Source organism: Mustela lutreola, chromosome X, assembly GCF_030435805.1.
Source record: "Mustela lutreola isolate mMusLut2 chromosome X, mMusLut2.pri, whole genome shotgun sequence".
Classification (NCBI taxonomy): Eukaryota; Metazoa; Chordata; class Mammalia; order Carnivora; family Mustelidae; genus Mustela; species Mustela lutreola.
The window spans coordinates 107,488,271-107,515,819 of NC_081308.1; the positions used below are offsets into that span (position 1 = coordinate 107,488,271).

The 27,549-nt window shown below is 37.2% G+C and overlaps 1 protein-coding gene across 4 annotated transcripts in view; it reads right to left on the reverse strand.

Moving 5' to 3' along the window:
- Window positions 1-27,549, reverse strand: part of TENM1 (teneurin transmembrane protein 1) — an 801,117-nt gene that overhangs the window by 755,773 nt on the left and 17,795 nt on the right. The window lies entirely within an intron of this gene.

Consider the following 27,549-nt stretch of genomic DNA (forward strand, 5'->3'; position numbering starts at 1 on the left):
CCAGTTGGAAACTGAATTCAGTCAAAAAACACTTAGGTATGAAGAAGACACAAAAATATGGAAAAACATTCCATGCTCATGGATCAAAAGAGTAAACATTGTTAAAATGTCTATGCTGCCCAGAGCAAGCTATACTTTCAACGTCATCCTGATCAAAATTCCACCAGCATTTTTCAAAGTGCTGGAACAAACAATCCTAAAATTTGTATGGAATCAGAAAAGACCCCAAATTGCCAAGGAAATGTTGCAAAAGAAAAAAACAAAGCTGGGGGCATCATGTTGCATGATTTCAAGTTATATTACAAAGCTGTGACCACCAAGACAGCATGGTACTGGCACAAAAACAGACACATAGACCAATGCAACAGAACAGAGAGCCCAGATATGGACCCTTAACTCTATGGTCAAATAATCTTTGACAAAACAGGAAAAAATATCCAAAGGGAAAAAAAGACAGTATCTTAAATAAATTGTGCTGGGAAAATTGGGCAGCTAGATACAGAAGAATGAAACTCGACCATTCTCTTACACCATACACAAAGATAAACTCAAAATGGATGAAAGACATAAACATGAGGCAGGAATCTATCAAAATTGTAGAGGAGAACACAGGCTTGGACATTGGCCACAACAACTTCTTTCATGACATGTCTCCAAAGGCAAGGGAAACAAAAATGAAAATGAACTTTTGGGACTTCATCAAGATAAAAAGCTTCTGCAGAGCAAAATAAACAGTCAACAAAACAAAGAGGCAACCCATGGAATGGGAGAAGATATTTGCAAATGAGTTTACACATAAAGGGTGGATATCCAAAATCTGTAAAGAAGTTCTCAACCTCAACACCCAAAAACCAAATAATCAAGTCAAAAAATGGGCAGAAGACATGAACAGACACTTCTCCAAAGAAGACATACAGATAACTAACAGACTCATGAAAAAATGTTCATGCCATATTTTAATTATAGAATTATTATGCCCGGATATATTTGCTTATTATATAATGGAATCTTTCTCCAGTCAGTAACTGAGAAATCAGAAAATGTTGAGTTAAAAACATATAACAAAAGTAAAGTTGAAGTAAAATGAATAAGGCTATTGAATCAGTTTAAATAGGAACATTTTTTATTTATTTGTGATCAGAATCTGTTATTGGCCTATAACAGCCAAATTCTCTCTCCTTTTTTATTAATATGATCCCAGATTTGTTCAGGCATCGTTTCTCTTCCACTTGCCCACATGCTTCAAGAAAGACTACAAAATTACAATAAAATGCCACTTCATACCCACTAGGATAATTACAGAAAAAAGATAGATAATTACAAGTATTGCAGAGAACGTGGAGAAATTGGAACAAATCATTCAACCATCATGGGAAAGCGTTTGTCAGTTCCTCAAAAATTTAAGCATAGGGTTACCATATGACCTAGCAATTCCACTACTAGGTATATATGTAAAAGAAGTAAATACATATTTCACACAAATACTTGTACACAAATGTTCATAGCATCATTTTCATGATAGTCAAAAGGCAGAAACAACCCAAATTTCCATCAACGCATATGAATAAACAAATGTGTTGTATCCATAAAAGAGAATATTATAAACCCATAAAAAGGAAGGAAGTGCTGATCCATGGTACAATATGGATGAACTTTGAAAAAACTTTGCTAAGTGAAAGGAGCTTGTCATAATAGGTCCCATAATGTATGATTCCATTTATATGAAATACCCAGAATAGGCACATCCATACAGACAGAAAGTAGATTAGTGGTTGTTGGGGGCTAGGGACAAAGGGAATAGACTGTAACTACTTAAATGGTATGGTATTTCTTTTAGGGGTGATGAAAATGTTCAAAGGTGGCTATTCTGTGAATAGACCAAAAGCCACTGAATGGTACACATTAAATATATGATTTTTTTTTTTGCATGTAAGTTGTATCTCAATAAAGCTGTTTTAAGAAATCTGTATCCACAGCCCTAGCCCTACTTCCAAGTGAAACTGCAGACCCAGACCCAAATCCAGACTCAATCACAGAGTGTCAGTCTTGATTAATGTAACTACATTATGATAATTTCATTCTCTTTGGCTAAGGAAGAGTCATGGGACCCAATTTTGACCAATGCAGTATGAGGGAAAGTTTTCTTGGGGTAAAAGGGTGAGAAAAATTTCTAGCACTAGAGAGTTACAGGAACAAATGATTCTTTTTTTTCCTGCCCTTTCTGTACTGTATGAGCATATGATGCCTGAAGCTCTTGCAGCCATACTGTACCAGGAAGAATAAGCTACCTTACATACTGTTGATGGAGAAGCAAGATATAAAATGATGTCTTTAAGCCACAGAAGTGGCCAACCCTATGTTAAGAATTTTTGTTATGTGAGATAATAAATCTCTATTGTTAAAGTCATTCCAAGTTGTGGGGTTTTTTCAAGTTGTAGTTAAGAGCATCCTAAGGAATAAAATTTATCTATTTATACTCTGTCTTGATCCAAAACAACTTGAGGTGACTAAATAATCATTTAAAATTAAGAGTTAGCAAATTCCTTATGAAGTCCTATTAAAACAGCCATCAACCCTGTCTGAACATAAACCTCAACACTCCATTATGAGAGAGAAACTTATTTAAATCATTAGTAGACTTTTAGAGAATAATTTCCTTAGTTTTTTTCCCCTCTCCATCACTTTACAATGTTCAACAGGTCTCCCAGAAAATTCTTTCTTATATATAAAGCCTTATGTGGAAAATCTTAATATGATAACAATACATGCAAAAACTCTGGAGGAAGGAAGTTTAAGTACTACATATGTTTAGAATTTGGATGTTAACAGGAGTTCTAATCATACCAGGCTGTGTAGATTTGATGCAGATGGTTAAGTCTGGATGATAAACCAATCAGATGAAAGAATGTTAGCAACACTTTATCTGCGACAACATGACAAATGTTTAATTAAAAAAAAAAAAACCTAGATCATTCTTAGTTCCAGACAGAAAACCCTTCATTTTACAAAGGACTTTGAAGCAGTATGTGTATGTGCATGTTTATCAAGGTGAGGCACTTTCTGTTAAGATCCTTTGCTAATAAACATGATGTTCCTAATATTAAAATCACTTTGGAAGACAAAGAAACTGGGGACATTTTACCACAAGCCCAGTACCAAATGGTGACACTGAAGAATTAAAATGTCAACTTCTCCTTTCCCAAAAGACATGGTAGCATGTATGGGCCCTGGCCAGTGGAAAAGCTTTTATTTGTTTTTTTTTTTTCACTAAGACAATCAGTATGTTAAGAGAAAGATTCTCAAAGGATTCAATTCCATTCAGCTAACAGTTATTCAGGGCCTACTATGTGCCAGGTACTATGAGACCCAGAGGAACTGTGAAAAGGACTCAGTAAGAGGATAACTTCTTTGACTTCACCTCTGTTGTTCCCTGTTTTGGCTGTAAAAACTCTCAGCTATTGACAGAATTCCAGGGTGCTACCTTGGATTCACGGAGGAAGCACTTGTACACTTTCAGAATTAAAATCCATAATCTTAAGGAAATTTTCATGTTTTTTGTACTTTATCACAATAGTTCCTACCACTGACAATGTGTGACTGACCTAACATCTGTTTTCTTCTTCCACTTCCTTACTAACTCATTGCAATCTGATATCTGCTCTTTCCACTCCACTGAAATTAACCCTTAAATAAGGTCACCAGTGTGCCAAGTGCCTTTTTCAACCTCCAGCCTATTTAGCTTTTCTGCAACATTTCATAGTGCTGACCACCTTCATACCTTTTGATTCCCTCTTTTCCTTTAGACTCCAAAACACTACATTATCTTCGTTTTCATTTTATCTCTCTGACTGCTCCTTCACTAACTCTTTCATTGGCTACTCTTCCTCTCTCCGCCCCTCAAGTCTTTCCCTCAGTCCGTTTTGATTTGTTTTGTATACTCTTTAGTTCTCTCCCTAGACAATTGTATTCATTGCCACACCTTCAATTAACACCTAAATTCTGAACAAACTGATGATTCCCATATCTGATTCTCTAGCCCTGTTCTCTTATCTAACCCCCTAATCTCACAATCCCAACAATCAGTTGACTACCATTCCTTTGGGCAGCTCAAAGACAACATATCCAGAATGGAAGTTCTTTCCCCATCCCAAACCTACTCTAACTTGTGAATCCCAGTTTCACTTAACAGTACCCCCAGTTGCTCAAAACTGTAACTCTGGGATCTTTTTGACCTTCCCTCTCACTCTTAACATTCCATCTTCCAGGAATTACCAAAGTTTGAAAATTCAACTGTCGGGGCACCTGGGAGGCTCAGTGGATTAAGCCTTTGCCTTTTGCTCAGGTCATGATCTCAGGGTCCTGGGATCAAGCCCTGCATTGGGCTCTCTGCTCAGCAGGGAGCCTGCTCCCCCCTCCCCCGCCTGCCTCTCTGCTTACAGAGATCTTTCTCTCTGTGTCAAATAAATAATAAAATCTTTAAAAAAAAAAGAAAATTCAACTGTCATGATGTCTCTACCATATGTCAATCTCTTACTACCCCCCACTGCCACTATTTTAATATGGATTACCACTTTCCTAGGCTGTGCCAAAGGCCTCTCAAATAGTATCCCTGTCTCTGGTCTCTCTGGATGTTGTATTACTGATACAGCTATAAACCAGAAGCAGGAAAGAAATTGATAGTGGCAGTATGTGGTTGTTGGGCAAGAATTGCCACAGAAATATCCCTTTCTCAAAGAAGCTACATACTGCCCTACATCTCCTAGGGTGGTGCCATTTAGCCAGTGAGTAACCCTTGCTACAGGTTGTCACAACCAGGTGACTTACTTGGCATTGACTCCACCATCATAAAAGCTATCTAGAAAGCATAGCAGCTAATGTTCTAGAGATACTGATATAGCCATTATATTTCAGGCTGGCTATGAAAAGCAAAAATAAAGATGCCCCAGGATATCATTAAGGATAGAGCAGTTTGGTGTTCCTTCAGGAAAAGTTAAGTTTGAAATGACATTCAGATATGAGAAAATAAGTATTTAAAAAAATATTCATGACCTCTGCTCAATGTTTAGCCTGGTACTAACCCTTTGGAATACAGTCTTGACAAATGAGTGCCTTCGCTTCAGAAAAGCCTATTGCCTAACAATAATACAGTCTTCATTATGGATTATTTTAAGTATTATATATAAAATAAAGTACCTCTTGGTCTCTATTTTTCTCCTCTATCCTCCCTTCTGTAAATTTTAACTTATAAGTTAGTAAATTCTAAACGACTGAAAATAATTTAATAAGTATGCCGCATGGGTTTTTGTCACTTCTTTGCTCCAGGATTTATTTTGCTATGGTTGATAACTTAAGTCTGTTTCCTAACACCTAGTAATTCTAACATATCTTAGTACTGCCTGCCAATAGCTATGCAACTCTTAAAAGGCTGTATCGACACAACACTGAAACTTCCAGCTGAAAAGCCAAATTTTTAGGTAATCTACAAGCTGGTTTGCCTGTAAGCCATGAAACAACAAGCTTAAGTGATTTTTTTCTGTGTAATTAACACATAGTGCCTCTATAATAATGAGCTGATTTGGAGAGAAACAACGGAATTCAATCAAACTGGTTGTTTTCACAACAGTTCCAAGTCAGTTAATTTCAAAACAACTAGTTCTTTGACTGATTTCAGTCACATGTGTACACAAAGCCTGAAACTGGCCATTTGTTTAAGTAATGTATAAACATGGCTTACTGTGATATCCTTCTAAATGACAAAGACTTACCTCTCAAGCCACTTTCTATCCCTCCTGTGATACCATTTTAACATGTCGCATTCCTGCTTAAAATCCTCAAATAATTTTATCTAGCCTATGAAATAAAGGCTGAGCCTTTGATTATGACATTCTGCCCAAATCGAATATTTTCACTTCTCAATCTCCCCAGACTGTAGATTTTCCTTGGTACCTCTACAAAGGCATCCATAAGCACTACAGTCTGCACTGAGTTTCTCTTACCTCAATTTGTATTGCACTTAAAATCTAAAGAACATAAAGTGAACACTTGAAATGTCAAATTATTGCTTTTTACCTGGAAGAGCACCTAACAGAGTACCTAGCACATAGTAGACACTCCATGAACACTTGTAAACTTGCCTCACTGACTTCTTCCATTGGGCTAAAAATGCACCTAAGGTGTGATAACAGCCTTTCAAATTATACTTCACTAAGTAAATAAGAGGGAAAAGCTCCTTTCCTGTGTGCCTTTCATTCTTCACTAAATCAATGTTAATTTATGTCAGTATACCATAATTGTAGGCACTGTTCTGTCACTGAAGACATAAGAGAGTAGAGTCAACCTGCACTGGGCCTAAGTACAGGAAGTTTCTGGAAAAAGAGTAAGGCTTACTTCCAATACCAATCACCTTCTCAGTTTAACTTCCACCAAAAAAGGTATTCATGATGGAATATCATGTTTATGACTAGAAAACAAACTTGATTCGGGAGGACAAGTGTTGCTAAAGCTAGCATTAAAAGCTGTCAGTGACACAAATGACATTGAGTATCTGTCATTACAGATTAGTTTACAGTGAGAAAGTGATTCTCATTCACATTATCTAGGCCATCAAAAGAAACCTTCTATATTAATTTGCATAACCTCTAGTTAATGAAATCATACCAATTCTTAACACCATTATGAGGATGGAAGAGACACAGGAGGAGAAGGCGGGAAAGAACAGGATGGAGAAGGACTGGTTTTGCATATTAAATAGAAATGTGGAGGAAGTTGGATTTTTGCCATATTCTCTGGCTCTATTAATAGCCAATATACCCATGGCTCAAAACAAAATCATTAGGCACTAACATAGAAAAATGTGAATGCAGAGCTGAGGAATTATTTCATTTATAAGCTATTCTCTCCATAGAAAGCCTAAATTTACTACGTGAACTATGGAATAAAAGAAAAATTTGGACACCTGCATCATAAAGGCCTACAATGACAGGTAATGTTCCTTGATGTGGTGATAATCCTATGGGTACATGTAGATGGAAGAGAAACAGAGATGTTTTTAATGACAGTAGGAAGATAAAAGCTGAGCTCCTTTTCTGTTCAACTTTTGAAAGACTGGCACCACTAGGCCCACAATTCAGGAAGAGTACTATGTTAACTCCTTACCCTTGCTTCAACGGAGAACTCAGGTAAAGAAAATTACATGGACACTTCCTTTGGAAAACATTTTGTCTTCCCCTTATACACCATATAGTTTATCACTGCCATAAACTAATAAAGTAATCACATTTTTAAGCCATCATGGTTGGCTTGAGTTATTTTCCGGGTACTTCAAGGGTCATAATTCTTGCCATTAGAGGGAAAAATAATTTTAGTAAAGAATAACTCAAATGATTTGGTGCTGATGGCACTCGAGATTTGCACATGTGATATATATTGAGATAGAGCATGTTTCAAAAATGCAAATGGATGCATAATAGCATTGCAGGCAGAACAAATCAATATCTGTTCCTCATTTTGTATGCTACTTATTAGGGAATAGAATCTAATAACATATAATGTCTTATGTAAAAAAGATATCATTAGGGATCTTTGAAAAACTTGGCCCTTTTCATTTACACCTGATAACTGTAAAACATCCTAACCTCATTTGAAAAAGGTCATTTAACTTCAAAGGAAATAGTGCTACTTTAAGAATGCCCATATGCACATGAGGGAGTGAACAGCTTTTACACAAGTTTTATGATATGATGAATTTAAACAACAATGCCAACCAAGTTACCAACAGTTGCTATTATTATTAATAACTACTCTGTCCACTGCCCTTTGTTTTCTTTTCTTTTTTTTTTTAAAGATTTTATTTATTTATTTCACAGAGAGAGATCACAAGTAGGCAGAGAGGCAGGCAGAGAGAGAGAGAGGAGGAAGCAGGCTCCCTGCTGAGCAGAGAGCCCGACGCGGGGCTCGATCCCAGGACCCTGAGATCATGACCTGAGCCGAAGGCAGCAGCTTAACCCACTGAGCCACCCAGGCGCCCCCACTTTGTTTTCTTTAAAGTATTATTTGTGTACACTATCTTGATATTTCATTACTATAGCCTTGGGAAATAAATCAGAAAACCAAGACCTAGAGAGGTAATGTGACTTTCTCAATGTCACACAGCTAGTTAGTAATAAAGTTTGCAATTAAAATTCAAAGACTGAAATTACTAGTCTAATGTATTTATAGTGTAAAAATAAAAGGTCCATTATGTTTATACTATAATATATTAAATACTGAGGTACTAGAAAACTTTACATTTAATCTTCTGGAGAGATTTTTAGAGAAACAGGCTACCAACAATGGTACTGTACCTTCAATGTGTCTGTGAAATGAGATACAAGTAAGTGAAGACAAATAAAACTGCATATTAGGGAGTATTTAAATGACAATGGAATCCTAAATTCCATTTTATTATAATCAAATCCCCACAACTAGTTCGGTTTGAGGCTGTTAGCTTTGGTCAGATACGACACTGTTGTTTAATCTTCAATTTTCACCTGCAGAAAGCAAATATTGCAGTGGAATCCTGAGAGGCCCTTTGCAATTAACTTATGAGACACCTATATGAAGCAAGGCCCATTTTTCTCAGGAATTAGTTTGCAGCACACTTTCCCATTGACAGGGCCTAGCAGCTTTAGATAACCAAGCAGTATCTCTAGTATACTATGTGAAGCCTGAATGTAGACAGTAAAGATACAAAATGAAAAACTGACTAAACATTTGGCTTAAAGTAGCCTGAATAGTAATTAAGAACACAAAATCTGGGGCAAAACTGGGTGAACTGCAAACATTCCAAAGTGGATTTGAACAAGCAGACAGCAGCGTCCTGAAATTTATTATCATAACTATCAGTTGTACAATAGCCTATACAAAATTATTTGGTGATTTAATTCTCATTCCCAATGGGTCAATGTTCACATCATTACAGTCCTTGTGAAAATGGTAAGCTTGTTTGGACTCTCAGTAGAGCTTATTCCTAGGAAGTGGTCCCTCTAGGTGAGTCCAAGGGCACATTTCAGGGACTATGACTTTAATTTTCCTAAATTTCTGAGTATAAGCATTCTGAGTCCATAAAGAACCCCAGGTTTATGATTTGGGGCTTAAAAATGAACAAGGAAAAAAAAAGTGTTCCAGGGACAATGACTTTAATTTTCTTAAATTTCTGAGTATAAGTATTCTGAGTCCATAAAGAACTCTAGGCTTATGATTTGGGGCTTAAAAATGAATAAGAGGGGAAAAAAGTGTTCACCAAACACAGAAGGGAAATTTCACATTACAAGTTACAACTGGAGAACCTGGATACTTTTGTTTTCTTTTTTTTTTTAATATTTTATTTATTTATTTGACAGAGAGAGATCACAAGTAGGCATAGAGGCAGGCAGAGAGAGAGAGAGGAGGAAGCAGGCTCCCTGCTGAGCAGAGAGCCCGATGCGGGACTCGATCCCAGGACCCTGAGATCATGACCTGAGCCAAAGGCAGAGGCTTAACGACTGAGCCACCCAGGTGCCACATACTTTTATTTTCTATATTAATTTTCTTCTCCATCCTACTTCCTTATTGTTAAGTCATAAATATCATATAGAAAACCCTGGATTTGGAATAATAGACCTTAGGTTTTAGCCCTTGTTTTCCACTATCCTGCTTAACTAATCTAAGGAATTCCTGGGTAAAGTGGAGTGGGACTTTGCTCTGTGTATGTGGTACAGCTGGTGTTCAGATCCAATATGTAATAAATCGAAAAAAATATTCAAATAAACTTTAATATACTAAACTCACTGACTGATAAGAAAAGCTTCTTTGCTTCCCAGGCACATTATCTGAATTGACTCAGTAGTGAGATCTTCAAACCTGGTCTTGATTATTACAATTTTCTACCCCAAGGTATGTATATATATATGTGTGTATGTGTACCTGTGTATCTGTATTGTACCTCTAAAACAAGATATAAGGAACCCATAACTATAATTAAATGTATTTATTATCATCTATTTCTTTAGTATCTCTTTTTCTGCTAAGTACATCTAACAGGATTCTGGAATCTTCTAGAATAACCTAAGGCACTTGCCATTCAGTATTTGCTTTAGTCTCAAAGCTTAACACAAGGCCTGGTACATAGTAAATGCAGAGTAAACTTTTGCTGAGTAAATGAGCTACTCCTAAGCAGGGATCACCCTTTTTCTCTGTCCCCTCAGTTCCTGTGACTACTTTCCACTTAGATTTGTTGTCTGTACCAAGGTACTTTTATTGCTAATGCTTATATTTAGTGTTTGATGTACGTGGCCAACACATCTTAAGATAACACTCAGTAAGTCACATCTTTATGCAATTCCCTCTCCCCATTTATCACTTGCTTCTAATGAATAGAATTTAGAAAAGGCAAAGGGATTTTTCAGGTGTAATTAGGGCCCCTAAATCTGTTGTCCTTAGCTAAATCGAAAGGGAGATTATCTTATGCGGGTCAGATATTGTCAGGAGGGCCTTTTTGTCAAGAGGGTTAAAGTTACCTCTGAAGTTAGAGATTTGAAGCAGCAGAGACTCTCTCTCCTACCATGGCTGGCTTTGAAGTGATGAAGTCCCAGAACCTGTGGGGGGGTGCAAGGCGCCAGCTCTTGCTTTGTCATCAGCCAGCCTCCTGCTCCCTCATCAGAAGTACCAAACTGCCATGAACTCTAAAGGGGCAAAGAAGTTAATTCTTCCAACAACCCAAGGGAGTTGAAAATGGATCCTTCCCCAGCCTAGCCTCCAGATGAGAGCAAGCCCAGCCAACACCCAGACACCTTGACTGGACCCTTGTGAGACTCTGAGCAGAGAAATCTAAGTCATGCCCAGACTTCTGACTTACGGAAATAGAGGTAATTGGTATTGTTTTAAGCCACTCAGTTTGTGCTCATTTGCTACAGAGCCATAGGAAATCAATATACCTGCATTTGTGCAGATCTTATTTCTCATCCTAGAGGATAAGCACTTTGAGGGAAGAAGACACATCTTTTGCTTTGTTTCTCTCCCAGTGTCTAGTGCCCAGCCAAGGATACCACAGACATAATAGCTGGTTGAAATAAATAGTTTCTACTTGTGACCACTAGGTATTATACTGTACCTCCTGCTGAAACTGTTTTCTACTGAGGAAGTAAAATGCAGTATACAGACTTCTGTTTTGTCACATATTTTTCAGCAGAGTGGCAAAAATTAGACACACATGAAAAACAGTGGGGGTTGTGTACCTACTTATCAATGCAAGAAGCTAAAAAATGACCACATTCCTTTTAAAGATGGCAATAATGTAGGATGAAAAAGAATAATTCAGAAATCCAATTACAATGAACTGACTAACAAACTGGTTATGGTGGCCACACATGGCTGGTATAAATCAGAATTATTTTCCTCTATCTTAATTTGCTTCTCAGTCAGGCTATGGCTTTGCTTTTAAAGGAACTGAGAAATAATCTGACCCTTAGATAGTTTTTAATAGACTTACTTTTATCTCAAAACTAAACACTCTGAGCCCATGCTAATTTGCTTATGTAAAATACAGTTCTTTTAATAGCTACGTTTCCATTCAAAACCTTAACACTCTCCTTGCCAATCAAAAATCAGTTTCTTAAACTCAGCAATATGTAAGAGAAGCCAGAAAATCATTTCTTCTTTCCTTTTTTTAAATTTTCTTTTGTTCTTATTCTCTTTTTCTCTCCAGCTAAAATATTGTTTAATCACTATTTTAAAGGGAAACGGTAAATGTGAGAAATAGCCTGGAGAATCCAATCATTCATTCCATTTTTATTATAAAAATTTAGCTCTATATTCTCATATTTCAGTTGTGAGAAATATCAGACTTCAAGTAGCTTAATATTATTGGACAAGATAAAGGGCCACGAAGTGTTATCAGTGACTTGTTCTCAATGCTGGGGTAGTAACTACCAGGAAAAGCCTCTTAAGTTCAGCAAGGCCTTCTTCCCCTTGTGAAAACAGAAACAGTACTGGGAGACCATCCCACCAGGGCCTTAAGTGGCTCAGGGTGCCAAATGACTAAGTTTGTCAGATCCTTTTCTGAGTAGGCTTTGTTTTCTGGGGAGCAGACACAAAGGAAGAAGGAAAATGTAAATTCCCTGGTTGCCTGAGGGAAGAACCGGTGTTGACCACCACCTAGATTGGAAAAGTTACACAAGAAAGCAAGGTCCACATTCCCAACTTGCTCAGAAGTTTCCTGTATCTATTGTATCAAAGCCTGAGTGTGTTGCTGTGTACTGCTCTGTGTTGTAAGAGTTCAGTTTCAGATGCATACTCAGGATTTTTTCCTATTTTAATTAGTCCTAAAATGAATTAAAACAATCTCTTCATTCCTAATAGGTATGCAAGAGCAGCAGCAAAAAACAAAAACGAAAACAAATAACCTACCTGTCTTGAATATATAGGACAGGTGAAGAAGGTGGCTCTGAAAAATTGCTGGCAGAAAGGAATATATTTCCACAAGCTTCTCTTGTATACGGTCTCCCCCCACCCCATGGCCTTCATTACTTTTAGAAAATGCTCAAGGATATATATTCTCTAGGGAATTAAATGAACTTGGATGATCAGTAATAAGCCAGGAATCTGGCCTGCTCCTCCAGTCCTTTCTTCTGAAATGTTTTCCCTAAACATCATGCAATTTAGCCATATCAGATGGGCCCTTCTCAGACATACTATAGACTGCATGCCTTTATATTTTACTTACTTTAATATATCCACCTTAGATTCACTTCCTTACCTTTCCTAACAGCCAAATTCCTAGTTATTTTCTAAAGCCCAAATAAATGTCATCTTTCTGTAGTATATTCCTAGACATAAAACATGAGATACAGTCAGAAGCTTCCTTGTTTCTGATTCCATATCACTTCATATGTACCTCTATTACTGTTCTTATTATATTATATTGTAAGGGGTTTTGCTTGGTTTTTTTTTGTGTCAATTATACCCCAACTTCTACACTGTGAACCCCTCAAGGACAAAAATCCTGTCCTATCAATCTTTACACATACCAATCTTCCTCTAGCCCATCACAGTGTATATCACAGTACATGACACATAGTGTGTGCTCAATTTATGTTGGCTGGATTGGATTAGAAAATTGATATTAGAGGTCCAGAAAAGAAAAATGACCAAAATAGCTCTTTCCTGCCAAACAGGGACTTGTTTGTCTCAAATGGAATCCCCAGATCTAAAGACCCAGAAAAAATTCTTTTTGACTGGGATATTACTTCAGTATAAGGGCTTTAGGGCAATAATTTCACTGGAGACCTCTATGCTCTTTTTTAGCTACCAAATGAATCAAACTTTCATGAAAAGAGGCTCTCTCTGTTCACACCCCAAATTCTTTCAATCCAGGTGAGAAGCAATTCACATTTCATCCAAATCAATTAATAATTTTATGTAATTCATAATGTAATGGATTTAACGAAGGAAACAGGAGAAGTACAAGACATTGTTCCTATACTCAAGACCCTTGATAATTGTGGAGATAATTTTAATGCACAAAAAAAAGAATATGACTATACAAACATGCAAAACTCTGCATTCTGTCTATATAAATGTTGTAGGAATTTTTTAAAAAATGGGAAAGTCAACTTAGAGTCATGCAGCTTGGATTATTTCATGGGTCTTAAAGGTTGGAAAGAATTTAACCATGCAAAAAGAGTTGAAATAAAGGCCGCCTAAGACTTAAAAACATCTCAAAGAATTCTAGAGCATGCGAGGAAACACAGATGATTCAGCCTTAACTCCTCATTTATATAAGAAGAAGTAAACCTAGATAGAGCAACTGACTTACCCAAGGTTCCACGGTGAATGCAGGCAGAGAGGGGAGAGAAATCCTTCCTTGTTTCTATGCACTGGAGTCATCTCCTACAACACCTCATTTAAATTATACAGAGACTGTTTATTTTCTGTTTGTGTGGGAGATGAACTCAGATGCTTACTTGCTTGCTAGGAAAAACACCCTGCTAAAACATTGTCTAGACCAATTTTTAAAAGAGAAACTGGAAATGTTGACAGTATAGCCATAAAAACTTGAGTAAATCTACTGCATTTAAACAACAACATAAAATGGCTTCTGGGGAGGGGGAGGCGTGAAACTAGAATGACATCTCTATTATAGACTTTGTGTTACCGAGAAGTGAGTTACATCATCATATGCACAGGGCACTGGATTTCCCCAGAAATATAAATAAGCTTATTTTATGAATGAGTTATACTCTTTTCTTCTCCTTCTTCTTCTTTTTCAAAATTAGTCAATGACTAAGAAAAAAAGGCAATGTCCTGCAGAGACTACATTGAGACTGGCTATCTGAGAGAAAGTTTCCTTTTCTACATGCTAATCTCCGACATGCAGAAACAATTTTAATTTATGTCTGGCAGCATCTGAGCTGCAAGAAAGTGAGGCTACCGACATCTGGCTTGATAAACCACATAGCTGTAAGCAAGCTTATAAATTAAATTGTTTAAGTATCCCCATTTAATTTTCAACATCTCTAAGGACAGGATGACAGACTGAAATGTGTCAAATGCAAAGAAACCAGCCTAAACTCATCTCAAACATGACACTTAAAGTAATTCAATAATATTCCACATTTTACAAATAGACATGAAAACATATTTTACCCCATCAATATAATTTGTGGTGCTCAAGTAGAATAATGCCATGATATCCCACAAGAAGCGTAATTTAGCATGGACATAAATTTTACTTAAAGATTCAATTATTGTCTTAAAGATAAGACTATGTGGAAAAAAACTCAGTATGTTGGGTATCATCCCCTCAATCTAATACATTAGAGGGAATAAGACAAGTCAGCAGAAGATTTCTTTTCTCCTGTTTGGGGGCAACACAGTTATCACCATCATTGCATTTATATATTAATTCATTCAACACATATTTGAAAGTACCTACTACATGCTAGGGACAGAGCTAGGTGCTGGAATCTGGCAGTAAATAAAGTCTACCCAGCCTCCATCATCATGGAGCTTATTATCCCACTCTTACTGGATAAAATGCACTGATTGTCCTTCTAAACTTTGGAAGTCATTAATTCAGGATCAATTTAAGTCCTTTTCCTTCTAGTAGCTCATGAAAGACAGATATACAATATCAACCCTAATAACATATTTACATCTGGCTACCAAAGGGATACTACACACATGCAGGAAAACATGGACTCCAAAAACTCTGTTTCCAAAAGTGATTTGCTCACTGCTGCTGGAGTGAGGAAGTAACTTGTTCTTCAGTCAGTCACAGACCAAAACACACCAAGTTCCTGCTGTGGGCAAGGAAATACACTAAGCTTTAGGAGGGAATTAATGAGCATGATATTAAATTGTCTAAACTAGAAGTAAATCTCATAACAGTGATACAAAAAAAGGAGGGAAGTGAAAGACATTATGAAGTACTGTGGGACATAATGACAGATTATATATGGAAGGCAAAGTACAAGATGGGGCAAAGAAAACCCAAGGCTTTAAGCCTGGGTAGCTGGAAGAATGATAGTATCACTGACAGAAACTGAGAAGGTGGACAAGGGATCCAACCTTGAAAAGACGATGTGCTCACCTTGAGAAATATGATGAATTTCAGACATCAGCAGAATATCCAAGGATATGCATGTGGCAAGAAGTTGGAGGTATGGGACTATAGTGAAAGAAATAGGTTTTAAAATTCATATATGTAAGAAATACCAGTTAAAGTCATAAATGTAGATGAAATCCCCAAGGAAGAAAAGGTAGAGGGAAGAAAACAAGTAATGGATCTTGAATATATACACAGTTTGAATACAGAAAACAGAAAATAATCCAGGAGGAAACCTCCAGTTTCTTTTCTCAAGGAAGATTCACAGGAAATGAATAACATCGATACCAAAGAGAAGACAAGCTCCTCTCAGAGTGGCAATATAGATAGGCACAGGATGAGGGGATACCAGAAAATCAGGTTTCTCTGATTTACCTTATCTATCCACTGATTGATCAATCGATTTTGGCTACTGGAAACATTTGGAGGGGGCGCAGATCAGAGAGAGAGAGAGAGAGAGAGAGAATCTCAGGCAGGCTTTACACTCAGCATTGAGCCCGATGCAAGGCTCGGTCTCACAACTCTGAGATCATGCCCTGAGCCAAAATCAAGAGTTGGAGGCTTAACCCACTGAGTCACCCAGACATCCTGGCTACTGCAACATTTCAAGATTATATTTTAGAATATATACTAACATCATTCTTGAGAGGGGTCACATTAGGATCCTTTAGTTGAAGTATTCCACAGTAAGAACACTCTCCGTGCAGGTGTCTGCAATTCTGTTGCCAAATTTAAGGTCCAGTCTAAGATTCAGACGTCTTAACTTGGGAATTCCTAAATTAGGGCACCCAAACAATAAACATAAGTCAGATTAAAAAGAAAACAGGATTCTTCTCTTAACGGATTTCAGAACAAATAGAGATATACGAAAATAGTAGCCCAGATCTTATTTGAATACTGGCCATGACACTTAGTGACCTTAGCCAAATTACTTAACCTCTCTTGGCCTCAGTCTTCTAAGCTTTACAAATGGAGATGATAATAGTACAGGCTTCATAAAATTATTGTGGGGATTAAGTGAGATAACAGGTTTAAAATAGAACAGTCCTTGGCATAAAGCAATTATTCATAACTTGCCAGATCTCTCTCACATATACATGTTCATGTCAATTAACAACACATAGAAAAGTCCATATAATTTTTTTAAAAATAAGCTAAAATCCAAATTATCTACTATTATTTGAAATATAAGTATGTCAGTCACGTGGGATTATCTATGTCCTAGACAGAAAAGTGAAAGAACAAGGTGAGAAGTCATTTATAAAGAACATCAACATTTATAAAATAAAAAAACACAAACTCAAGAATGAGAAGAGAAAGCATAAAATGAAGAAAGCCTATTCACCTTCTTTTGCCAAATGTCAGGAATGAGGAAAAAGAGAGAGAGAGAAGATGCTCATGTGGTTTGGCAAACTGGAAATTTTAAATGGGAAATTATTTGAGGAATGGTCTATATGCAATCCCCATTCCAATTCCAATCTTATCCAAAAGTATTATCATTAAAGAAATGATCTTAAAACACTGGAAATAACTATCAATGTTATGCGGATATCAAATTTTTCTAGGCCAGTTTTATTTCCTTCCAGGATAAAATGACAAGATGAAGGCAAAATGGTAAAATATTTTGATTTCAATAAGAAATCTGACTTAAATTCTATGACATTCTTAAAAGCAATGAGGGAAAAAAAGGGGGTTTATACTAGAGTTCAATAGTCTAACTGGAGGGCCTGACAAGCCCGGAACAGTGCTGAGGAGGGCCAATGGCAAAACTAAGAAACAAATAATGGAAAAAGGGAACAGGAAAAGATACAGAGAGAAAAAACAAGCAGAAAGAATAAGAAAGGAGGGAAAAATCAGTGCTGTGACAGATTTGCCCAGTTAATATTTATAAAGCACTTAAGAACAGTGCCTGACACATAAATTGCTATATATATTTGCTAAAATAAAGAATACTACACTCAGGCCTGACGACATGACTCCCTAAACTCTTTGTGTAGACATTCACATTCTTGAAAGCAAAAGCCTAGAGCAAATGATTTCTCAAGGTCCCCTGAAGCTCAGTTATTTCATAGCTCTGTTTCTCATCATTTTTAAGAGATTTCATGAGAGAAAGGAAAGCTGATGATACTGTTGACACATCACAGTTCTATTTCCTACGTCATCCTTTCCCATTTTACCTAAAGGCATAACAAACCTGCTTTTTAATAGACAGCATTCATTTGGTAAATTTTTTAGAATTTGTGGGCATTATTGTCAGCAAGACTTCCTTTGATAATAAACACATTAACAACCAGTATTCTTTAAACAGCCTGTTCATTTATAAGGTAACCCTGTCAGTAAGCTCTACTGTAAATCATTTGGTACCCCGAACTCTCTGTTCCCATCAGTAATGAAGTAGGCATTTTTATTCAAATGTAGCAGGATGTTCAGCTCCCAAGATAATGATTAAGCGAAGATCTCCTTTTTTATTCTGCAGACAAAGCAGATACCATACTTACAGTTTAGGCTCTCAGGGACAAAAATCTTAATGGAGGCCAAGATTTCCTCAGACTTTATGGAAATAACCTTTAAAAAAGTTTGCATTCTGTGGTCCCTCTCTGTGTCAATTCTGATTTCTTTTTTCTGGGGTCAGAATGTTCTTGACAGGTCTCCCACTCCCTTGCGACTCTTTAATAGCACTGTGATTTCCTCACTTCTCTTCCTAATGAATATTTCATCTGTCTGAAGGAATAATCATCGTGTGTTTACCAAATGACAAAATGACTTACGAAAATGTACTTAACTGGAAATCAGCCTTTCTTAGAATTACCAATCTTCTTTGAGCTCCTTCCTCTGCCTCCTCACACTATTGTGAACAGCAAAATGAATAGTAATGTTGTGTGTTTTCTTGTGATTAAAGCCCAAATTAGTACTCAGAGATGGTACTCACATCATACAGTATGTAGATGTAAGCTTGGATCAAGGCATGCCCACAAGTGCATCTTTCATTTTGTGTTCATACACTATACGAACTATTCAAGCATCAATCAAGGTGCTTTTGAACAAAGAAGGGTGTAAAATTAAATAAAACTAAAAAGGGCATTGAAAACTCACAGTGTTAATGTTAATTTATCATTAGAGGTTTGCAGCATACACTATGAATTATACCCTCCCCATTTAACCAGGTGAGAGTGTTGCAAATAAGAGAACAAAATCAGTCATCTGTCACCCACAGTGATAGCCAGCCATGTCAGTTAAAGTGTATCTTTCAAAATTGAGGTTCCCATGCAGTAGTATACATACGTCTGGGATAAAATAGGTAGCTGATGTGTTCTTGGAAAACAGCCATTTAAAATCATGTAAGTTGAACAGTTTCATCTGACATTTGTCAGACATCTAGCAAATACAGGACAAAACGTAAAGGTCAGCAATTCAATGACTACCCTATAGAAAGAACCCTGGCTACTTCAGATACTGTGCCACACATGGCATGTGAGTACATTACCGCTTTGTACTTATTTCAGAATTTTTGTCATTGTTTTTTTTTTCCACTTTTCTTCAGCTTTTTAAAAAAGAATATATAGTGATTTTCAATATACTTTGGAAGTGTGTCAGGCTGAAGACATAGTGATTTCAAATTTATTAAGGTGAAATGGAGGGCTGGACTTTGCCTCAACCAAAAGACACTTGCTGCATTCAGCCATCAGGATACCAATATCATGGGGTTGAAATAACACCCCTAAAGAAGTTCTGCTCAGAGATTTTCCAGAAACCACAAAAGCCATTTCTATTAACTCTGAACCCATTTCCTAAACATCTAATGTGGGACTTCTTGTTGGCAAATACATATGCATTTCAGATTATGGCTTATCTATAAACACTTAGCAAAAGCCTACGGCTTTGTTTTCAGTTTTATGGTTGTTTTTCTGTATTTCCCCCCGCCTAAGGTTGAGGACTAAGTACCAACCGAGCAATGTTTCCATTTTCCTTAAAAGATCAGAGCTAAATGCTTCAAGAAAATGAATGCAATCTACAAGTTAAGTTTCATTATGTGTCTTGCAGATGGAAGTGTTATGAATGGTTGTCCTACCCACAAAATACAAGTATGTAATCAGTCACTAAGATGAGTAGACTCCAAAAGAGAATGATGGCACAGTTAAATGTATCTTTTCAAGGAAGTTTATGGCAGTAAGTGGATAAAATTGAACACCTTACCACATTTCTGCCCACACATTAAGGATGATTCTACACTTTCATGGAAGTATGAGCTGACAACTTAATTGAGAATCCATATCTATCCATTGATCTATCAATCTATCGATTATTGATCTGTCAATCTCTGAATTTATCAATCTATCATCTAATCTGTAAGGATATACCATATGCCAGAAACGTTCAAACTGCCCCCTTGCAACAAAATCAAGTCATTCTGTTTCATTCTTCTTGCTTAGGTATCCACTTCTACTGCTTCACTAAAGTCTATTAGGCCCTGTTTTATTCCTCATCTCACCATTGCATGTAGGTAATTTATCCTGTTGAAAGATCTTTTCATTGCCTACTCTCAAACCTAGAGAGATGGCTTGTACCTTTGGTGTAAAATCTGACCATTAGTGAAATAGGCCATACACAAAAAAAGAAAAGAAAAAATAAAAAACTGGCAACCTACATGATACTCTCTTACTCTCCCCTACTGAACAGCATGGATATTCTGCCGTACTTTGATTTTTCTTTTTGGTGAATCAGTAGAGAAAGCTAGGTCACTGGAATGTTCAAGGGGAATTTTAAAATGAACATGTTTTGGATTCACTGATCTATACTATAAAAAGGATGATTGTCAGCTATGAGAAAATTTAACACTCAGATATCCTTAAAGGATTAACTACACAAACACTAAAAGTTCAATCTAACTACATTTGGACCTATGTCTTGACTATTCTGGTTTTGCATAATGAGAAGATGATGACCAAACTGAAATAAGGAGATAGACTTTTCTTAAATTCAGAATAACAAAAACTGAAGCCTAAATTATTTTTCTGAGATTCTATCATTTAAATGTTTCATATGCTCCTCAAACTCAACAGGTATAAAATGGAACTCATTATCCTCATCTATGCCCCCCTTTTCCCCCCATGAAGGCCAAAATCTGTACTTTCACTCCCTGAAGGCGAATGGCACCAAAGCAGATGAATAGAAGTTGGGTAGGAGTAGGGGTGATGTGGGGTGGGAACAACCATTACAAAAGAACAGTGTCAAGATATCCAGAAAAGGGCCAAGGATCTGATTACAAATCATGTTTAAAAATTTTTAGCTGACCCTAAGGCCACAAAAAATTTTTTTCAACTCAGTTTCAACTTGAACTCAGTAATACTGAGTGATATTACCATCTACCCAGTCTCCCAAGCCAGAAACCTTTCTCTCACTTCTTATATCTAATGAGTGACCTATGCCAATTAGCATATGTCAAATCTAATGGTGCTCAAAGTATCATTCCTGGACCTGTGGCATCAGCATTCCCTGGAAACTTGTTAGATATTCAATAGATATTCAAATTCTTGGGGCACTTGGATGGGTCAGTAGGCTAAAGCCTCTGCCTTCAGCTCAGGTCATGATCCCAGGGTCCTGGGATCGAGGTCAGCATTGGACTCTCTGCTCAGCAGGGAGCCTCCCTCCCCTGCTCTCTCTCTCTGCCTGCCTCTCTGCCTTCTTGTGATCTCTGTCAAATAAATAAATAAAATCTTTTTTTTTTAAAAAGAATCATATTCTTATGAGACATATTATATACCTTTTAGATCTACAAACTGAAGTATAGGACATGAATCTGAAGATACTTGAAGCTACTCGATATTAGCGGAACGTGTCTTTACTAGTTTCAAAAACAAAATACGGTAATTATTGATGCAGAAAGTTAGTTACCAGAGTAAAGGATATGGGTGGGAGAGAGATGAGCCCAAGACAGTTTAACTTTATCTACTTAAAGAAATGAGGATGAAATGCTATCATCTTAAAAATATCTGAGTCTTAAAAGAATTTCTCCTGAAACATGCAAGAAACTTCAGATGGCACATTTTACACTGTATATAAAGTATGTTCTTGATTGTGACCAGTAGCTTCTTATCAGGCTCCCTCTAAAAATCCTCAAATTTTCATTGAAATGAAAACTATCACAGAAGTTAAGTGGAACAGGATTTTAAAAACCCTTTAAGAATGTAGCAACCAGGGGCGCCTGGGTGGCTCAGTGGGTTAAAGCCTCTGCCTTCGGCTCTGGTCATGGTCCCAGGGTCCTGGGATTGAGCCCCACATTGGGCTCTCTGCTCATCAGGGAGCCTGCTTCCTCCTCTCTCTCTCTCTGCCTACCTGTGATCTCTATCTGTCAAATAAATAAATAAAATCTTAAAAAAAAAAAAAAGAATGTAGCAACCAGGAGCACCTGGGTTAAGTGGGTTAAGCCTCTGCCTTTGGCTCAGATCATCATCTCAGGATCCTGGGATCAAACCCCACATCAGGCTCCCTGCTCAGCGGGGAACCTGCTTCTTCCTCTCCCTCTGCCCTCCCCCTGCTTGTTCTTCCTCTCTCTCTCAAATTAATAAGTAAATAAACAAAATTAAAATTAAAATAAAGAAATACAAATTCTTGGGGCACCTGGCAGGCTCAGTCAGTTAAGGATCCAACTCTTGATTTAGCCTCAGGTCTTCAAGCTCTGAGCTCAAGAGGAGTCTGCCTGGGATTCTCTCTCCCTCTCTCTCTGCTCCTCCTTCTGCTCATGCTCTATCTCTCAATAAATAAACAAAATCTTGAAAAATAAAAAGAGATGCAAATTCCTGGGCCCCACCCTAGATGCACTGAAACATAAACTAGGGGAAAGGGTCTAGCAATTTGCAACTTAGCAGGCCCTCCAAGTGATTCTGATGTACATTCAAGTTTGAGAATCACTGTTCAAATCCATCTCTTTATCATCATTCCCACTGTCAACTGCCACCTGGCCCTCATCATCTCATCTGGCCTATGGCAACAGTCTCTTAATTGGTTCCCTGGCCTTCAATATTGCATCCTCCAAGCCATCCTTTATACTATCACCAAAGTGAACCCTCCATATCACAAATGTGAATATTAGTATCCTTCCCTAGCTCCTCTATGCCTATAGAAATGGTTTTTAAACTGTGTTCTGAAGTTAATTTGTTTCCAGGGTTGCTCTCAGGCAATACAGAGGCTCAGTGGGTAGTAGACCAAACTTCAAATTTCACAAGTAGCTTTACAAAACCATTGGCCAACAAGAGAAAGGAGATGCTCCTTAGGACATAGAAGTCCATCTTTATCTATCTCCAGGCTACCTCTCCAGCCTCATCTTCTCTCATGCTTACCTTCCACATCACCTTTACCTATATAGAAAGAATGCAGCTTCTCTAAGGACTATTGAATGTTTCTGTTTCACTGCTTCTTTTGCTTAGAACATCTGCCCATCCTTGCTATTTGTTCACTAGATAATACCAAATTTCTGTTCCCTATCTCCTATCAATCCACACTTTTAGGATGGCTCCAGTATTACTAGCACCACCTTCTGCATGAAGACTTTTCAGATGTCTGCTTCTCATCCCTCTGCTAGATCCAATTGATTAACTTTTCTCTGTGCTCTCACAGTGGCAATAACAGCAGTGAGAGTAATAGCTGATCTATGTTATATGCAATCATTGTGTAAAGTGCCATCTTAAACCTCACAAGTTTATGAAGTATGAGGTATAATTATTATCCTCCTTTTATTTTAAGTATAACTAGTATACAATGGTATATTAGTTTCAGGTATACAATGTAATGATACAACAATTCTATACATAATGTAGTGCTCATCATGATAAGTGTTATAATCCCCATTTTAAAGATGAGGAGACTAAGGTTTGGAAAGATTATATTTAATCTACTTGCCCAAGTTGTATAGCAAATATGTGGCAGAATTGGATCACCTTATCTACTTAAACCCCAAAGCATATGCACCTAACCTCTATATATATAGCACAGGGCCCAGGCTCACAACACACGAGTTAGGTAAGCAAGGAATAAGACAAAAGGGGGTGGCAGACAGTGTGGAATGGAACAGGGTACACTCAAGGTATAATCTTAAAAAAAGGAAGCAGAGGGGAGGAAGAGAGGAAAAGAAGAGCTCTGGGTTGCAAATAAAACATATTTAAAGACTGATCCTGAATAGTAGGCCACTAGCTTGAGACTCCTGTTTCATACTGTATTCAATTCCCAATTTTATGCTTGTCATAAAACCCACATCAAGATAATTTATTAGGATAGTAGTGCCCATATCTTTCTTGCTGCTGTAGGTGTCCCATGAAAGAAAGGTAACTTTCTACTTTTCACCTATCCACAAACCTTGCATCGTAGACATCAAGGCAGAGGGATGAGGGACAAGGGGATGAAATAAAGGGACCTAAATGGTCCATAGAAGGAGAGAGAAAGAAGGCTATATTCTTCTTGACACAATCAGCAGGATTTTAGGGATCTCATAAATGGTTGTACTTCTAAAGTTGGGGCCGATAATGCATATCCAGAAAAAACAAAAACGGTCATAGACAAACATCTCTGTGCTCCAAGATCAAAATAAACCATGCCTTTCAGCAATCATGACTGCTACTAGAGACTCTGCTGCAGATTTTCTGTTCTGGTTAAAACCCAGTGTACTACTTCTCTGTTGCCACTATAATGAACTACCACAGACTCTGTGGCATAAAATAATCCAGATTTATCTTATGGTTCTGGAAGTTAGAAATCTGAAATGAGTCTTGATGGACTACAGTACAGGTGTTGGCAGGGCTGTGTTCCTTTCTAGAGGTTGTGGGGATAATCCTTTTCATTACCCTTTCCAGCTTCGAGAGGCCACCCCCATTTCTTGGCTCATGGCCACTGTCTTAAAAGCCAGCAATGCCGGCTGAGCTCTTCTCAAGCTGCACTCTCTCTGGTTCTCACATCTGCCTCCCTCTTACACTTTTGAGGCCCCTTATGATTAAAATGAGTCCACCCAGTGAACCAGGATAATCTAAAATAGGGTCAACTGAATAGCAACCTTAATTCTATCTGCAATCTTAATTCCTCTTTGTCATGTGATGCAACAGATTCACAGATTCCAGGGATTAGGACATGGACATCTTTGGGAGGCCATTCTGCCTACCATGACCAGTGTTTCCTAAAGACTTTTGAGTGGGAAGCTATTTGAGATTATATATCTCATTACCCTACTGAGTAGGTTCTGATATGTGAATATTTGTAATTAAAATATATAATATGAATAGTATGAGTAAGTAAATTCATATGCATTCCCCACCTATAACAATTATTTTATTTCTCTGTATATAAGTCAGGCCTCACCTCTCTACCATGAGCCTGTGGTTGGGGACCATGGCCCTTACCATGCCTGGCACACTATAGGAATTTTTGTTTGTCACAGTAATAAATAAGTGAAAAATGTTTCTTCTGGGAAAAAAAATTGTAGAATTATATTTGTTACTTAGTTCAAAGCTGTGCATATCTTGAAAGTTGAATCTAGTGCCAAAAAGGGAGGGGGAAGCTGAACATACACTATTTTAAAAATCTATTTGAAATAGATGTCAGAGGCATTTTTAAAATTATTTCTAATATGGATCATTCATCAGTAGAATAAGCAAAAAATAAAAGGGAACTGCTCCCCTAAACCATATGAATTCTTATATTTCATTTCAAATCAATAAAGGGAAAGTCACTTCTAAAATATTATGATTCATGAACTTCATTTTCCACTCCTTTTGGTTTGATCACAATAGCCATCTCTGTATGGTACTAGAATTGTTGATATTTTATTGCATTAAAACATCTCATTATTATGTATTAAATGCTATTATTTATGGCCACTACTCTATCTGATGTGAGACAGAAAAATTACTGAAGGCTTGCCATCTCAGGACTAGGCATTTTATAGGGATGAAGGACTGACTAGGAAGAATCAATGGTCCTTCAGCTGCTCCTCAGATCATTAACTCCAAGTGGTTATTTGCTCCCAGGCACTGTCCTATGCCTAGGTTGTTATTGCTGTGATATGTAGATGAAGAAGAATATATTTTAAATCCTTTAATATGAACTCAGTGCTCATGAAGGATGCCAGACTGAAAGCACTGGAGTCTGAACCCATCCGGTTATGCACTTGGCTAGTCCAAGTTACAGAGAGATGCTTGACCTTGAATGACCACCTTGCAAGAGGGAGAAAACATAGAGTTTTGCTGAATTTCAAGAGACTTAATGAGGAGCAGCACATCAGCATTCCAAAGTTAAGCATTTTTATCAAGGAGGAAAAAATAAGACTACTAACTAAACTTCTACTTGACTCTATTTATTATAATGCCAATACTGATATGTATGTGGTGGGGGGCAGTGGTGTTAGGAAACACAATTACTTTTTTTTAAGATTTTATTTATTTATTTGACAGACAGAGATCACAAATAGGCAGAGAGGCAGGCAGAGAGAGTGGGGAGAAGCAGGCTCCCTGCTGAGCAGAGAGCCCAATGTGGGGCTCGATCCCATGACCCTGGGGTCATGACCCGAGCTAAAGGCAGAGGCTTAACCTACTGAGCCACCCAGGTGCCCCAGGAAACACAATTACTTTAACATAAAACATAAATAAATGTCTATCACCAATGCACTAAAACACTTAAATAAGCAGAAATCTTTTTAACAACTGATATATGTATTCCAGTTTTATGGCCTTGATTCCATTTTGCACACTTGAGGAGTCCTTAACTTCCCAAAAATCATAGACTGAGGAGTAAGAAAGTTAGAGCTATCCAAAGTTTTTATTATAGATATGAGAAAACCAAGCCTCAGAGTGGAAAAGTGACCCGAGGAGGACCATATCAGCAGTATAAGACTGGGAGCAGAGCCCAGATTTTCTGATTAACAGGCAAAAGCTTTTCTAATATACCATGTTGTCTCTCTAAGGGAGGAAAACTAGCTGCTCTCTGAACCTTTTAAATATTTAGTGCCAATTATTTTCATAAATGTGCATTCTTTTGGCCTTTTAGGCATTTTTCCTCCATTCTGATCTATTCATTCACATAAGATTAAGAAGACTATCATTTTTCACATACTTAAGCCTTCTTAAGTATGAAAAAATACCTTTCAGTTAATATTACACACTGGCAGACTCACAATTCCCAAATTAAGAGCCTTATTTTCACAAATGATACAAAAGACAAAAATCTTGACTTCCTTCCTTAGTGAATTTCTTTTTTATTCTGTCATTTATTTTCTGATACTTTTTTTCCTATAGCGATCAAAACTTTCCAGCAATTCCCTAAAGGCAGTACCTCAAGAAGAATAGCAAATGGAACTACATGCATTGTTAAAACTGACAAATCCATTTGAAATTCCCATTACAGACTAATCTCAATTAACTGGAACCCAATTAAAAAAAAAAAAAAAACTTAACATATTTGTACTATATTTTCAATTGACAATGCAAATTCCAAGATTTTAAGTGTTTCATTATTTATGTAATCTCATTGTTTTACATACTTTAAAGTATCAAGTGATTCCAAAGACTTATCAAAAATTCAGATCATCCTTTTGACTTCTTTACAAGTTGGGATGAGAATCATATTTGAATAATGTGTAGTACTACCAAATATAGGTACCAAAGGAAAAAACTAATATTCTCTATTTCTTACTACGTACCGAATATTGATCAATTTTTAAAAATAATCTTTTCTTTTTTTAAAAAAAGATTTTATTTGTGTATTTGACAGAGATCACAAGTAGGCAGAGAGGCAGGCAGACAGAGAGAGGGGGAAGCAGGCTCCCCATCGAGCAGAGAGCCCAATGCGGGGCTCCATCCCAGGACCCAGGGATGACTGGAGCTGAAGGCAGAGGCTTTAATCCACTGAGCCACCAAGGCGCCCTGACCAATTTTTTTTTTTTTCGACCA